The following is a 17,132-nucleotide window of genomic DNA, read 5'->3' as shown; positions in this document are numbered from 1 at the left end:
AGGGGAAGTCTATCTGCTAGGCCACACCACTTCCCAGTCGAATCTATGTTTTTCCTCCTGCTCCTATTGTGTGTATATATATGTCTATATGTATAGACATATATATGTCTCCCCCTTCTAGACTGTGAGCCCGTTGTTGGGCAGGGATTGTCTCTATCTGTTGCCAAATTGTACATTCCAAGCGCTTAGTACAGTGCTCTGCACATAGTAAGCACTCAATAGATACTATTGAATGATGACAGAGACCATAGCTTTAGTTTTTATTGGACTCTTCCAGTCACCTAATACATTGCTCTCTCTATACACAGGAGCCACTCAATAAATACTGTTTAGTGGAGCTGGTACGCCAAGCTGCCATTATGCTCCTGACGTCAGGGTCGCACCATTGCTCAGCTCAGCTCAGCTCTTCCCGGACTGGGTGCCTTAGCAACTGTTTTGTGGCTGGTGGCAACGGCAGCGGTGCGACAGCAGAGGGTAAGTACCCTCTCCCCTTTCCTCTTCTTTTTCCATTCCTTTTCTCCCTCTCTCTTTTCCTCCTCCTTCCCGGTTCTGTTTTCCCATTTCCCCCTTTCCACTTCCCTTCTCACCATTTCCCCTGGTTCCCTCTCCACAAGGTTTCTGTTTTATGAACGCTGGATTTCCCCTATGCCTGCCGGTCCTGTATGTAGGACAGCCTCTGGAAACCTTGGCTCTAGAAGATCCTACAAGTGTGCCTATGCGTATTTTTATTGGTATAATCAATTATTTACTCAGCTATTTCATCCTGATATAGCTGTGCCACTTTGTCATGTCCTTGTACTTCCCCCGGCTTCGACTAAGGATAAATAATTTTGTCTGGCTCCCCCATTAGATTAGAAGCTTCTTGAGGATAGGGGAATGTGTGACTTGCTTCTGTTGTATCAATCAATCCGTCAGTGGTATTTATTGAGCACTTACTGAGTGCAGAGCACTGTACTAAGCAACTGGGAGAATACAGTACAACAGAATTGGTAGACACATTGCCTGCCCACAAGAAGTTTACGGTCTACAGGGGGAGACGGACGTTAAAATAAACGACGGGTATGTACACAAGGGCTGTGGGGCTGAGGGTGGGGTGACTATCAAGTGCTTAAAGGGTACAGTTCCAAGTGCATAGGTGATGCAGAAGGGAGGCTTAGTACAGTGCATAGCACTCAGTAGGCTCAGAGTAAATAATATTGATTGATTGACTGATTAATTGAAGTGCCAGGGATCTGTGGATGGAGGTGGTCCGACACTGATGGACAACAGCGAATAGACCCAGAAAGGAGAACTAAAACAATATTAATGGTTGTAGCCGACTTCAACGAGAAGCGCTGGAGAGCCTCAACAGTTCCCTAAACAAACAAACAGATTATCTTCCTCCTCCCTTAGTTAAAGAAGACCTTCAGTGGTTTACCTAAGGGGCTTAGGTCTGAGTCCCACTTGGACTGTCTGTGAAGTGTGCTTAATGGTTACAATACCACTGGGTGAAAAATACTGCACTAGACCAGTAAGGTTCTTTATTTTCAAACAAACTGGTCAAGTTGGCTTCTCTGCCCGTCTGTTTCCATATATAGACTTTAAGCTGCTCAACTAAGAAACACAAATCCAAACTCTTTGGCTACCCCCCTGCCCCTCCCGATCTCTCTTGCCGGTCCTCTATTCCGCAGGCATTATTTTCCTCAAGCTCTCCTCCACAGCACGCCTCGGTCATTTATTCCAGAGACAGACAGAGCCTTTTTCTTCCCCACACCAACACAGTCACATACAATTCTTGGGAAGTTTCTAGAACCACTTGGAATGTGCACCCTCCAAGCAAGTTTGATTAGTGATGTCAAGAGCTGAACAGATAATCTGCTATTTTAGCCCCAGGAAGGCTCCATGCTAGGAAGGAAATCGACTTCTCATAGATGAGAATCATTATTCCCCAGGGCTCCATTTCCCAATCTCCCTTGCCTCTCACTGATAGCTTGGGGAAGAGACCCCAACCTTTTTTCTTTTTTTTTTTAAATAGTATTTGTTAAGGGCTTACAGTGTGCCAGGAACTGTTCTAAGCGCTGGGGTAGATACAATGTAATCAGGTTGGACACAGTCCCTGTCCCACATATTCATTCTTTCACTCAGATTTATTGAGTGCTTACTGTGTGCAGAGCACTGTACTAAGTGCTTGGGAGAGTAGAGTAGAACAATAGACACATTCCCTGCCTACAGCGAGTTTCCAGGGCCTACGGCGAGTTTGCAAGGGTCACAGTCTTAATCCTCATATTCCAGAGGAGGTAACTGAGGCCCAGAGAAGTGAAGTGACTTGCCCAAGGTCACACAGCAGGCAAATGGCAGAGCCAGGCTTAGAACCCAGGTTCTTCTGACTCCTAGGCCCGCGCTCTATCCATTAAGCCCCGCTGCTTCTCTCCCTGAATACCTTCTCTCACTCTTGCCCTCTTTCCCCTCCCTCATCCCTCCTCCCACTTCAACCCCTGGCCTTTCCCCCCAGCAGACACCTGACCCTTTGGGGCCTCCAGAGCACTGGGAATTCGGGGACGAGAGAGGATGAGGTCACCGTCCGGGAGAGGATCAGTGGCTTTGGTTGCTTTGCTGTTTTGGGGGTGGGGAGGCTGAATGGGTACATCCAAGAGGAATGGGAAACAGAGAAGAACAGACTCTGGCTGGGCACAATCTAAATGGAAAAGAAAAATAATAAAAAAAAGAATTCCACAACGCCTCCTCAACTCCCCAGGGCGACTGCTGCGGCTGTGCTCTGGTGACTCCGTCAGCCCCAGGACATGTTCAACTGGAGCTGTCACTGCTGCTCAGCTGACCTCTCCCCAGCTCCAGTCGTGGTAGCAATACTGGTGATGAATGGAGTTTCCCTTCTTCCCTTTCCTCATCCTCCTCTCCCTTCTCTCATTTTCCTTTCTTTCATCTCTCTGGTCCCTTCCCCTCTTTCTCTCCTCCTCTCTCTATCTAAACTAACCCACCACACCCACACACACCTCCACCCTTGCCACCCTGCCTTGGCTTGGTGAATTCTGGGCATTTTAAGATGTGGCTACACAGAGAATACTCAGTCACACAGAGAAGGAGAGAGAGAGAAAACGAATGAGCTCACGTTCAGCTCGATCGCGAAGCATGTGGGGAGGGGTGTTGCGGCCGCCACAAAACCAAGATCCAAGATCTGCCCAAAGCCCTTTGACCATTGGATCATTGCTTGAGTCAGAATTAGCATCCATCTTGTACACACCCTGTCACGTTACACAACCTCTCCCTGGGCTCCCTCCCCGACCTCCCCGCCACCCACCCCCCCTCCCCCATTCTCACATAGGGTACAAAATGTGTCAGAATAGCTCCCTGTTCTCGATCGTGGCTAAACCCTTTTTGGTCACATTCTCACAAAGCCAGTCCCTTGACATCTTGCATTTATTCCATTTGTTTTTCCCCCTCTAAATGCACCTCCCCACACTTATCCCTACCAAACTTCACTCTGTTTCTGACCACTTCTCCAATTTACCAAGGTTGTTTTGGTCAAATATGCAAGAAGAGATTGAATTGGGAAGAGTAGGTTTTGCACTTTAGTGGGCTAAAGTGAATTAGCAAACTGAGTAACATCAAGGTTAAATTTGAGAAATAATCAGGATGTTTATAGTAATCCTCAAGGCCAGAAAGAGGTATGTTTTCAGAACATCCACTGAAATAACCCTTGGGAGAAAACATTTGCTCAGAGAGAAAGATGGGTAGTGGAAAACTACCGAGGAGGCTTAGGAAATTGCTGACCTGACCATTTCAGAGGCTATAAGAGGTGTAGATAAAAAATACAAGATAAAAATGGAAGACTAAAGGATTTGGAAGTAGTCTAACAAATGTCGTTCCCATTTTGAACACCTGTTTCCCCTTGGGTTCGAAGACCAAAGCAGACTTTTAGACCTGGGATAAGGGTGATCACAAATTTCAGAATTCCATACCATCACCTGAACAGTCTCGTTTTTGGCCGTGTAGAGGGAGAGGCAGTGACACAGGGATACACATGAGTGGAGGAAGACTCTCCACTTCCCTCCCTCTCCCTGTAGTCTGTAAATTCCTTGTGGGCAGGAATCGTTCCATTGTTTGTACTTTCCTGAATGCTTAGTGCAGCGCTCTGCACACCGTAAGTGTTCAGTAAATACCATTAATTGATTGATTGATTTATTCTTGGTGGCGGCTTTGTGGCGCATATGTCCATTTTCCAGAGGTTTCCAGTATGGCCATCCTGATTTACCTGGGATGGGTCTTATCCAGGATACTGCCAGGGACAGTCATGGGTTCGAATCCCGGCTCTGCCACTTGTCAGCTGTGTGACTGTGGGCGAGTCACTTAACTTCTCTGTGCCTCAGTTACCTCATCTGTAAAATGGGGATTAACTGTGAGCCTCATGTGGGACAACCTGATGACCCTGTATCTCCCCCAGTGCTTAGAACAGTGCTCTGCACATACCAACATTATTATTATTATCCTGGCAAGAGCCCTGCCCTTCAGCAGTGTCCCAGGAGCCCCTGCTCTTGATGCCGCCCAAATTGTGTTGGCAGAAACCCTGCCTCTAGACTCTAAAACTCGCTGTGGGCAGGGAATGTGTCTGCTGTATTCTTATCTACTCTCCCAAGCGCTTTGTAGAGGGTTCTGCACACAGTCAGCTCTCAATAAATAGGATTGACTGAATGAATGACTGACTGCCTCCCTGCTCCACAGAGCAAGAGCCTTCCTGCCTCCCTTGCCTGGATCATAGAAACCATCTGGTATAGCCTGGGCAGTAGTGGGCAGTGGGGGCTGGAGGTAAACAGCAGTAGTGGTAGGTTCCTCCGTGGTCTGGGATCTGGGACTTCCTCCTCCCCACCCCCTCCCAACCCCCACAAGAAAATGGGGGAACTTACCACCACTGCTGTTCACCTCCACTTGACCATTAATCAGTCACTCAATCAATAGTATTTAGTTCCTGGAGAGCAGGGAGCATGTCGTCTATTACTACTACTAATTTTGGTATTTGTTAAGCACTTACTATGTGCCAAGCACTGTTCTGAGCACTGGAGTAGATACAAGATACAACTTGGACACAGTCCCTGTCCCACATGGGGTTCACAGTCTAGGTAAATCTATTGTACTCTCCCAAGTGCATAGTATGGTATTCTGCACACCGCCCCGACTCGCTCCCTTTGCTCTACCCGCCCCCCATCCCACCTCATAGCACTTGTGTGTATATGTACATATCTGTAATTCTATTTATTTACATTAATGCCCGTTTACTTGTTTTGATGTGAGTATGTCTATAATTATGTTTATTTATATTGATGCTATTGATGCACATTTACTTGTTTTGATGTCTGTCTCCCCTCTTCTAGACTGTAAGCCCGTTGTGGGCAGGGATTGTCTCTCTTTATTGCTGAATTGTACTTTCTAAGCTTTTAGTACAGTGATCTGCACATGGTAAGCGCTCAATAAGTATGATTGAATGAACGAATGAAGTAAGCAGGGAACGAGTCCACTAATTCTGCTATATGGTACCCTCCTAAGTGCTTAGTACAGTGCTCTGCACATAGTAAATAATAAATACCATTGATTGATTGATGTTGTAAGCACTCAGTAAATTCCATTGATTGATTAATCGGTTGATGGCATGACTGGCTAATGGCTGGTAGGGTGGTATGTTAACCAGTCTCAGAGGAACTAGATCTTCCAGACTGAAAGGTCAGGAGACAGACAGAAAGATGGACAAGAGATCTTCTCCCTCCCCCACCCCAGGCACATACCAACAGTTCCCTCACAATACGAAGTCCTCAGTCCTGGGAAGATAGCAGCTACTCCCTTCGTCGCAGTGTCCATCTCTGCTGCGGTTGCTATCCTGCCCACTGCTTTTGTCATTACCCGGTCAGGGAAAGAAATTTTAGAGAAGCAGCGTGGCTCAGTGGAAAGAGCACGAGCTGGGGAGTCAGAGATCATGGGTTCAAATCCCGGCTCGGCCACTTGTCAGCTGTGTGACTTTGGGCAAGTCACTTCACTTCTCTGTGCCTCAGTTACCTCATCTGTAAAATGGGGATTAAGACTGTGAGCCCCACGTGGGATAACCTGATCACCTTGTATCCTCCCTAGCACTTAGAGGAGTGCTTTGCACATAGTAAGTGCTTAACAAATGCCAACATTAATTAATTACTTCTTCCCGAGTTACAGCAGAAATGACGGTTATGAGCATAGCAGCAGAAAAGGCAGGACCGGCAGCACTGTCGGCAGCTTCTTTCCCCAACAGATCACTGTTTGTTTATTTGCTTAGGGCATTTGTTAAGTGCTTACTAAGTGTCAAGCACCGTTCTAAGTGCCAGGGTAGATACGAGCTAATCAGGTTGGATATAGTCCCCGTCCTGCATGGGGCTCACAGTCTAAGAAGGAGGGAGAGGAAATGGAGGCCCAGAGAAGTGAAGAGACTTACCCAAGGTCACACAGCAGGCAGGTGGCAGATTTGGGATTAGAACCCAGGTCTCCCGACTCCCAGGACCATATTCTGTCCAGTAGGCCACGCTGCTTCCCACTGCTCCCTCCCTTTCTTAATAATAATAGTGGTATTTGTTAAGCGCTTACTATGTTCCAGCCACTATACTAAGTGCTGGGATCAATACAAGCAAATTGGGTTGGACACGGTCCTCACCCCATATGGGGCTCACAATCTCAATCCCCATTTTATAGATGAGGCACAGAGAAGTGAAGTGACTTGCCCGAGGCCACACTGCAGACAAATGGCAGAGCCGGGCTCAGAACCCAGGTCCTTCTGACTCCCAGGCCCACAGTCTATCCACTAGTCCATGCTGCTTCTCTCTGTACTACAACCAACCCCAGCTGCTCTGTCACCCCTGTCACTGCCTCCCTTACTGAAAGTTGGACTTTGGGGGAGCGGTGGGGGGGCGGGGGGCAGTCCTGCCCGCCAATTTTCAAGTAATGAGAAGGGGAGCAAAGGTTTGTGACTATGCCAACCGGTTCAGTGCCACCTCGCTCCGCCAGTCACTGTCTGAGGCAGAGCCAGGTGGGAACCACCGTGGCTGAAGGGATAGCCACTTGGGCGAATCCAACTGGCCGGCCAGAAAGGCCAAGCAGGGAGCCGGATCCAGACCGTGAGCCAAACACGACAGAGAATAACCAGAAGTGGGTTCCGGTGGAGCAGAACAGAATCCACCCAGTTCTGTAACACAGGGTTTGCTTCCTTGGGGAACCTGCGCCGGGGTACTCACCCATCCGGATGCCGTTCTGTCAATAATGTGGCCGACTGAACCCCAGCGGGTTTGTGGAATCGGAATAACATTCCCTAAATCCCATTCTAGTCCCAATCTAACCCACACACATATTGAAAACACCCATAATGGCAGAATTGAAGAGACAGGCAAGTCCAAAGCTTGACTACCAAAAAACAAGTCAAGTCAAGGGGCGAAGAGGGCACTGGGCAACTTGAATTGCGTTGAAAAGTGCCTGGTAAGTCTGGCATAAGCAATAATTCCTTTAAAGTCAATCAATTGTATTTTTGAGCACTTACTGTGTGCAGAGCACTCTACTAAGCACTTGGGAGAGTGCAGTATAACGGTGTTGGTAGACACATTCCCTGCCTATGAAGAGCTTACGGTCTAGAGGGAGAAGCAGACAATATAAATACATAAATTACATATATGTACAATAGTTGATGTGGGGCTGGGGATGGCGAATGAAGGGAGCTAATCCAAGTGCAAGGGTAATGCAGAAGGGAGTGGGAGAAGAGGAAATGAGGGCCTAGTCAGGGAAGGCCTCTTGGAGGAGATGTGACTTCAATAAGGTTCTGAAGGTGAGGGTAGTTATTGTCTGTCTTTATTTGTAAAAAGTTCAGTGGTGTTGGAAGGATTAGCATCAGAGAGAATTCGATGCGTTGAAAATGTTGATAAAAGAGTACCCACCCTGAGGGATTCTGATACTACCAGAGAAATCGAAAATCTCCACAGCTGCTGCAAAATCAGGAACTCCCGTGAGTTAGGGTGGAGATCAATTGCATACACATCTAAGTTTATGGAACTGAAAGAATGAGTTTATGCTCAAATAGAAAAGGAGGTTTGAACACTCACTTCTGTGTGGAAGAAATTCATGTATTTTTGAAAGGAAGGTCATTCCTCACTGAAACTGATTATAAACCCCAAGCAACAATTTTAAAGAAAAATTTGAGTGACACACCATCACAATTACAATAGCTATTTTTTCAGCTGAGGTTATATGAATTTATATTATGCTCTGGGGAGATCATTAATTATTGTAGACACACTATCTAGAACCTATGATGAAAAATATGCAAATTTGCATTCTGAATTGAATATCATAAATGCAAATGAATTAAAAACACAAATTGCTTTGTCAGAAAAATGTGGAAGATTTTTGCAGAGGCAACCCAGAAAGATAACACATTGGAAAAGGCAATTAATGAAATTCAGTTGGTATGTGTCACAAGGAGAATTCCGTTACCTGTTGGAAATTTAGTCATAAATTAAGTTTCACAGATGAGGTACTTTTCAAAAATAACCCGGTAATGATGCCTACTCCCGGAGATTAGACTTGTTCGTGTGAACACAGGAGGGTCACTTAGGTTTGGGGAAATATGAGTGAGATATGTATTACAAATTAATTATCTTATAGAGAAAATTGTGAAATATTGGGCAACACGTCCAAAATATCAACCTTTGAATAAGCAGTGTGGCCTGATGGAAAGAACACGGGAGACAGAGGACCTGGGTCCTGATCCTGGCTCTGCCACTAGTCTGCTCTGTGACCTTGCGCAAGTCATTTCACTTTTCTGTGCCTCAGTTTCCTCATCTGTAAATTGGAGATTAAATCCTACTTGGAATCTTAGCTCCATGTAGGACAGGGATCGTGTCCAACCTGATTATCTTGTAAGAAGCTGGGTGCTAATCCCGGCTCCACCACTTGTCTGCTCTGTGACCTTGGGCCAGTCACTTAACTTCTCTGTGCCTAAATTCCCTCATCTGTAAAATGGGGATTGAGACTATGAGCCTATGCAGGACAGGGACTGTGTCCAACCTGAGGAGTTTGTATCTACCCCAGAGCTTAGTACAGTGCCTGGCACATAGTAAGCACTTCACAAATACCGTAAAAAAAAGAGTCACGACTTCTCTGTGCCTGTTTCCTTAGCTGTAAAATAGGGGTTAAATACCTGTTCCTCCTCCACTGAAACTGTGAGCCCCATATGGGACAGGTCCGACCTGATTAACTTGTATCTACTCCAGCACTCAGAACAATGCTTGACACACACTAAGCGCTTAACGAATCACTGCATTAATTGATTAATTGTAGACTACCAATGATTGCAAATCAGGAAATACTGAGACCTTGATCAAAAATAGAAATTGACTTATTTATAAATGATGGGAAAACATATTTTAGTTATTGACTACTATTCAAACCATAGAAATCACAATACTGAATAGCACGAACACATTTTAAATGTAATAATTTAACAAGCCAATTTTTGAAAAAAATAATATGCTGGGTGAGAATTGTGATTGATAATGGCCTGTAATTTAGTACTCGAATGTAAGAAATTTGCCACAGAATGTGACTTCCTCCTTTCCAGCAAACCCTAAGCCATAGATACGTGATTGTTCTTCACAACTGAAGCGTGGCCTAGCGGAAAGGACATGGGTCTGGGAGTCAGGTGACCTGGGTTCCATTCCTGGGTCTGCCATTTGCCTGCTGTATGACCTTGGGCAAATTGCTTCACTTTTCTTTGCCTCAGGTTTCTCATCTGCAAAATGGGGATTCAATACTTATTCTCCCTCCTATTGTCTCTACCCCAGCACTAGTATAGTGCTTGGCATATAGTAAGTGCTTAATAAATACCACAGTTATTATTATCGAAGATGACATCCCTGACGGGGATATCATATTATGTGATGTGCTATATGAAGGACAACCATATATGACGGTGAAGTCATTTAAGTGGAAATGTGCAGTGACTTGTTTGTTTCTCAGTGAAGAACCACAATGAACAGATGAGGCCCTCTGGATCTACGGAGCAGCAAATACTGAGCAGGTCCAGGTAGATAAATCAAATGTACCTGCACTAAGTTGAAAAGAGTGTGGGCAGGGCCATCACAAAGAGTAGGTAGGGTCTCAGTAATAAAAGCTATCACCAAGGAAGAGACATGCAGGCAGACAAACAACATGTGGAATCAGTATGATTTCAAGCAGTTGTTGTGTCAAAATGGGAGATTGTGTCATATAAGTGTCAAAAACAACAGTTTTGCAAAATGCAACTCTCAAAAATTCAAGTGTTTGTTGTTGAACATCCACTCTAGAAGGACTTTTATGTCAAAGAATCAAGAAAAACTAATGAGATAGAATGGATTCTGCCATGGGTTTGTTTAGCATGGATACTGGAGTTTTAGCTAATATTTTAAACAGCAAGATCAGAAAGCCATAGAACATAAGAGAATGAACGATGCATATTGGGTCAGATCAGCCTCATTCTCTGTCTTCAACAATGGTACCAAAGATGTTAAGAGGAACTGTGTTACAACTACCCTTCTCAACATCCATCCTAAAGGATTATGGATGTACCATCTGGCAGTCCTAACTTTTCTAAATATCTATGATGGTCCTCTTTTCCATTAATTTATCCAATCCCCCGATAAGCCTATTGATAATTTCTGCCTGCACTACTTCCTGTGGTAATGAATGTCATATGTTTACCACCTGCTGAGTGACAAAAGTTTTCCTTTGGTTTACTTTGAACCTATCACCTTCAGGTTTCAGTAGATGACCCCTACTCCTGATGCTCTGGAATTTAGTGAACAACAATTCTGTGTTCCCCCTGTTTACCCATTCACATCCTGAATGGATTCCATAACTTCAATTGTTTCCCCTTCAGCCTTTGTCTCCAGGCTGGGCCATCCTAATCTTTACCACTCTATCCTTATAAGGAAGTCACTCCATTCCCTTGGTTGCCCATCTTTGTACCATCTTCAGTTCTATGATGACCTTTCTAAGAAATTGGGAAGCGGGAAACAGCTTGGCCTAGTGGAAAGAGCATGGGCCTGGGAGTCAGAGGACCAGGGTTCCAATCCCGGCTCTGCCACGTCTGCTGTGTGACCTCGGGCAAGTCATTTCATTTCTCTCTGCCTCAGTTTCCACATCCGTAAATTGGAGATTATATCTTAGACTATGAGCTCCATATGGGACAGGGATTGTGTCCAACCTGATTCTCTTGTGTCTAATCCAGTGTTTAGTACTGTGCTTGGCACATAGTAAGCATGTAACAAGTATTATTATTATTATTAGTTACTAGAACCGCATGCAACTGCAGGTACAGGTGTGCAAATTTTATATAACAGTAGAAACCCAAATTGAAGCCAGTGAGCATAAACATAAACTGGCTTTCCAATGAAAGTGAGATTTATTACCCTCATCAGGTCTAAAAACACCATCTACAAGTGCTTAAGGAAGCAATTCCAATTTTGGGTCTGGCAACGTGTGAGAATCTTAATCTGATAAGACAAGTGCTCACCTTACAAGGTGGAATGCTCATTGCAGAAGATTAAGTATTACCTCAAAGATTAGGATGTGACCACCCAGAACCATGATCCAAATAAATAATGAAGTCCTCCCTTTGAGGCTTTTATATCTATTAATTCTTTTGTACTCTCCCAAGTGCTTAGGTGCTCAATAAATACTATTGATTGATTCTTTGAAAAGTGCCCACCAGATTGTAAGCCTCACGGCCTAGTGGAAAGAGCATGAGCCTGAGAGCCAGAGGACTTAGCTCCTTGACATCCCTGCTGTGTGACCTTGGGAAAGTCACCTCACTTCTCTATGTCTCAGTTCCCTCATATGCAAAATAATAATAATTATGGTTTTTGTTAAGCGCTTACTATGTGCCAGGCACTGTACTAAGCACTGAGGTGGATACAAGCAAATCAGGTTGGACACGGTCCCTGTCCCAGGTGGGGTTCACAGTCTCAACCCCCATTTTACAGATGAGGTAACTGAGGCATAGAGAATTGAAGTGACTTCCCCAAGATCACACAGCACACAAAGGGCAGAACCAGGATTAGAACCCATGACCTTCTGACTCCCGGGCCCAGGTTCTATCCACTACTCCATGCTGCCTCTCGAAAGCAAAAGGGGAATTCAATACCTGTTCTCCCTCTTACATAGACTGGGAGCTCCATGTGGGACCTGATTATCTTGTGTTATTATTATTATGGTATTTTTAAGTGCTTACTATGTGCCAGGCACTGTACTAAGCACTGGGGTGGATACAAGGAAATTGGGTTGGACACAGTCCCTGTCCCACATAGGACTCACAGTCTTAATTCCTATTTTACAGATGAGGTAACTGAGGCACAGAGAAGTGAAGTCACTTGCCCATGGCCATACAGCAGACTAGTGGCAGAGCCAGAATTAGAACACTTGACCTTCTGACTCCCAGGCCCATGTTCTATCCACTAAACCATGCTTGTATCTACCCCAGCACTTAGTAGAGTGCTTGACACATAGTAAGCATTTGACAAATACTAGTTATTGATTACTACTTATAATAATCAGCTCATTGAGAGCAGGAATTATGTCTACCAACTCTATTTTAGTGCTTAATATGTATGGTAAGCACGTAATAAATACCATTGATTGATTGATTGATTAACTACAAAGTATCCTTTTCTCTTTGCGATTAATATAAGGCAGATTTACAAACTCGTATCTCTCAGGTGAAGCAGATTATAGACCAGGATACTAATAATTTCAAAAAAGAATGGCAGGACTTGAAACTGTTGTTCAGTCTTTCATCTTTCTTGACCTCTGCCTGGGAGACCATCTCGCTTTGCCTGGGAGCCTGTCCTGACCTTTGCACAGCCTGGCCCTATTCTTCATTCTGGCCCCCGATCTCCAACTTCAGTGCCCTGGTTCCTAATATATCGGGAGAAAAAGGTACTTCAGGGTTAAGAGGAAGAGGTAGTGCAGGTACCTTAATATTTAGAAAATTTCCCTCAGAGCAGAGTGGGTTGATAGAATGGCATCAGCAGTCAGTCATCAGTGGTGTTTATTGAGCACTAACTGTATGCAGAGCACTGGACTAAGGCTTGGGAGAGTACTGTATAATTGAGTTGGTAAATACGATCCCCGCCGACAAGAAGCTGACAGTCTAGAGCGGGGAGGGAAATTGGGAATCGGAAGAAGTTCGGCTCTACTTAGGGTGTGCAGGTTCTCTATAGCGAAGAGTTATTTCTCATTCAAAACGACCTGTGGGACTTGTAGTGTCAGAGCTAGGAGTGAGTGGATATTAACACTCCAACGCACACACTCTTAGCCCCAAACCCCAAAGTCCAGATGTTCGATAGGAGCCTCACTGGTCTCATTCTTCAAGGTCTGTGATCCCTTAGATGATGAGGACTCCAGCAGAGGATTTTCTCACTGAAAAGAATGCCCTCCCAACAACCTCAAATCCATGGTCAGCATGGCTCAGTGGTTAGAGCACGGGCCTGGGAGTTAGAAAGACCCGAGTTCTAATCCTGCCTCTGCCACATGTCCCCTGTGTGAACTTGGGTAAGTCACTTCACTTTTCTGTCCCTCAGTTCCTCATCTGTAAAATGGGGATTAAGGTTGTGAACCCCAAGTGGGATAGGGACTGCGCCCAGCCTGATACGATTGTATCTCCCCCAGTGCTTAGAACAGTGCTTGGCACATAGTAAGAGCTTAACAAATACAATTATTATTATTATTATTATTAGGCCTCAGGGTGTACCACATTTGTCCCCAAGTTCCATCCCTGCTTTACCAGGATGTTAGAGTAGTCATCCTCAGAGCTCGGCTTGCGGCATCACTGCTTGTGAAGTCTATGCCACCACACCGGTTATCCTTGTCTTCCAGGACTGGGTTACGCTTGCTGTCTCGTGGGCATGGGTTGGTGGCAGGGGAGTGGCAAAAGAGAAGTTTGCAATAGGTCAGACTGACTCCCTGGAGCTTCCTCTTTCTCTGTCTTTCCTGGAAAGGAGTGGTTCTGCCATGTGTGGGAATAGTCGTAAAAGTATCGGCAGTTTCCTGAAATGCTCTGATACGATGCATTTAAACTGTAGAAGGTGAATCGGACCATATGAAACCTCACTTCCTGAAGCCTTCCCCGGTGGGGCCTCCGTGACCTGACCCTCAAACCGTCACCTGCTGCTGAGATTTGCCCTTTCACTTGAGTGAGTAAATGGGAATGTTGCTGTGACTGTTAGATTGAGATATGTGTTGCTCATCTGCAACCCGACTACCCTCGAGATTAATGCATTAGCCCTAGGGTTATTGTGTCAAATAAATCATTTTAGATGCCACTATTTCCTGACAAGGGAATGGGCCAACAGAACTCAATCCTTGGGGAAAGCAGGGGTGAACCTAGATAGTCTGGCACCTAAAAATAATAACTGTGATATTTGTTCAGGGCTTATTATGTGCTAAATCCTGTACTAAGCGCTTGGGGAGGTATATAGGTTGGAAGCAGTCCTCATTCCACATGTGGCTCACAGTCTAAGTAGGAGTGCGAACAGGTATCGAATCCCCATTTCAGAGAAATGAAACTGAGGCACAGAGAAGGTAAGTGACTGACCCAAGTTCAGATGGCACGCAAGTGGCTGAGCCAGAATTAGAACCTAGGTCCTCTGATTCTCAGGCTTGTGCTTTTTGCTTTTCTAATTGAGCGTGTCTGAACCGAGTTCTACCAAGTCTCCTCTCATGACACCCCGTTGGGCCCCCCTCCCCAGTTGGGCAGGACTGGAGGATGGGGAGAATAGACATGGGAAGAAGGATTTACATCCCCCAAAATTGCATATCCACCCCTCCCTGTATGCCCTGTTCCTCCCTCTTGGCTGCACCACAGCTCTTAGTTAATAATAATAATTATGGTATTTATTAAATGCTTACTATGTGCCAAGCACTGTTCTAGGAGCTAGGGTAGATACAAGATAGTTGGGTCGGACAAAGTCCCTGTCTCACATAGGGCTCACAGTCTGAATCTGCATTTTTACAGATGAGGGAATTGAGGCCCAGAGAAGTGACTTTCCCAAGGTCACACAGCAGACAAGTGGCAGAGCTGGGATTGGCTCCCAGGCCCGTGCTGTATCCACTAGGCCATGCTGCTTAGGTGATGACAACCTGGCAGGTTGCTGATGATGGCAGGGATCCCGGCCTCTGGTTCCCTCACAGTGCCTCATTCTAGGTCATTTTCCAAGCAATCAACTAAGGCCCCTTCCCTCCAGGTTGACTCCTAACCCCTGATAATTCTTGAAGTCTCATTTTACCTTCCACACAAAGGAAGCCTGGGCTGAGGTATAATAATGATGGCATTTGTTAAGCGCTTACTATGTGCCAAGCAATAGTAATAGTGGTATTTGTTAAGAACTTACTATGTGCCAGGCACTGTACTAAGCGCTGGGATCGATACAAGTAAATTGGGTTGGACACAGTCCCTGCCCCATATAGGGCTCACAGTCTCAATCCCCATTTTACAGAGGAGGTAACTGAGGCACAGAGAAGTGAAGGTCACACAGCAGACATGGCAGGGCTGGGATTAGAACACAGGTCGTCTGACTCTCAGGCCCGTAGTCCTTCCACTGGGCCACGCTGCTTCTTTGATTCTACTATGCTCCTCCGGAGGGGTTGCTTGTCCACATCTAGTGTGTCTAGAGTGCTCTCTAATCAGAATGAGACTCTGGCAAAGTTGAGGTATCTTCCAGTTCTCAAGGGAACCCCCAGTGGACCTGGTCTCCATGGAATCTTCTGGGCCAATGATGATCCAGGGCTCAACCAGGATCTCCCAGGCCAGTGTGCCAACATTGGCCGGGACTACACCTGCTTTTGGTATATGGCAAGTCAGATGGCTGTTCAACCTATTTCAATTTATTCTTCGGTTATGCTGGAGGATGCAACCTGGCCACTGGGGTAAGGGAACTCTTACGCTCCTCCAGGAAACTCTTCCTTCTCAACAGGTTAGGAGCATCAGAGAAAGTCCCAAATTCACTCATTCGATAATGGTCCTCAAGAGGTAACACCAGAAGCAGCGTGGCCTAGTGGATGGAGCACGGGCCTGGGAGTCAGAAGGACCTAGCTTCTAATCCTGGCTCCGCCACTTGTCTGTTGTGTGACCCTAACTTCTCTGTCTCAATTACCTCATCTCTAAAATGGGGATTAAGACTGTGGGTCCCATGTGGGACACGGACTGTGTCCAAACTGATTATCTTGTATCTACCCCAGGGCTTAGTACAGTACCTGGCACAAATACCACTTTTTTTTTCTAAAGAAAAAGGATGACTGTGCCTTAGAGATACTCACCTAAGAAAACGTGCAAATGATTGTGAACCACTTTACCAAGACATGGAGGCACTATGGACTGATAATGTGCCTGAAGAAAACCAAAGTGACGTAGCAGTCTACGTTGCAGAAATCCTACAAAGAATTAAAGATCTTCATCAGCATCAAGGCGCTAAACGCTGCCACAGAATTCTGTTACTCAAGCGGCCCACTGTCCAATGATGTGACAGTAGAAAGGATGTAGAAAATCAAATCAAGAAGGCCAGTGCATCCTCTGAGAGGCTGTCAGAGTGTGGCAGCAGCATAGAAACAGGCCTCAGAATAAACTGAAGGTGTACAGCAAGTGTGATATTTATTCAGTGCTCGCTAGGTTTCAAACACTGGGGTACATACAAGATAATCAGGTTAGATACAGCCCCTGTCCCACATGGGCTCACCATTGAGGAGGAAGGAAGAGCAGGTGTCTTATCCCCATTTTACAGATGAGAAAATGGAGCCACAGAGAGGTTAAGTGACTTGCTTGAGGTCACCCAGCAGGCCAGTGATGGAGCTGGGACTAGAACCCAGGGCTCCTGACTCCCAGACTTATATGCCTTCCACTAGACCACGCTGCCTCCAACCTCCTGAATGGTTGTAAGATCTGGATCCACCAATGACTGTGTGCAACCCTATTTGCTTATATCCTCCCCGGCGCTTAGTGCAGTGCCTGGCACATAGTAAGCGCTTAACAAATGCCATAATTATCATTATTATTGATGCCACTTCTGGCTCCTTTAGCAGCTCCATACTCGACATACTCAACATCAAGTGGC

At 45.6% G+C, this 17,132-nt stretch overlaps 1 protein-coding gene across 1 annotated transcript in view; it reads left to right on the top strand.

Moving 5' to 3' along the window:
• The first annotated feature begins 325 nt into the window (after positions 1-325).
• DAG1 (dystroglycan 1) overlaps positions 326-17,132 on the top strand; it is a 151,923-nt gene continuing 135,116 nt past the window's right edge. Inside the window, exon 1 of the mRNA XM_029049959.2 lies at positions 326-474. The gene's annotated coding sequence lies outside the window, so the exon portion shown is untranslated. The remainder of the gene's footprint in view (positions 475-17,132) is intronic.

Source organism: Ornithorhynchus anatinus, chromosome X1, assembly GCF_004115215.2.
Source record: "Ornithorhynchus anatinus isolate Pmale09 chromosome X1, mOrnAna1.pri.v4, whole genome shotgun sequence".
Taxonomy (NCBI): Eukaryota; Metazoa; Chordata; class Mammalia; order Monotremata; family Ornithorhynchidae; genus Ornithorhynchus; species Ornithorhynchus anatinus.
Note: the sequence above shows the minus strand (reverse complement) of the source record. Positions and strands in the feature narration are given on the sequence as shown.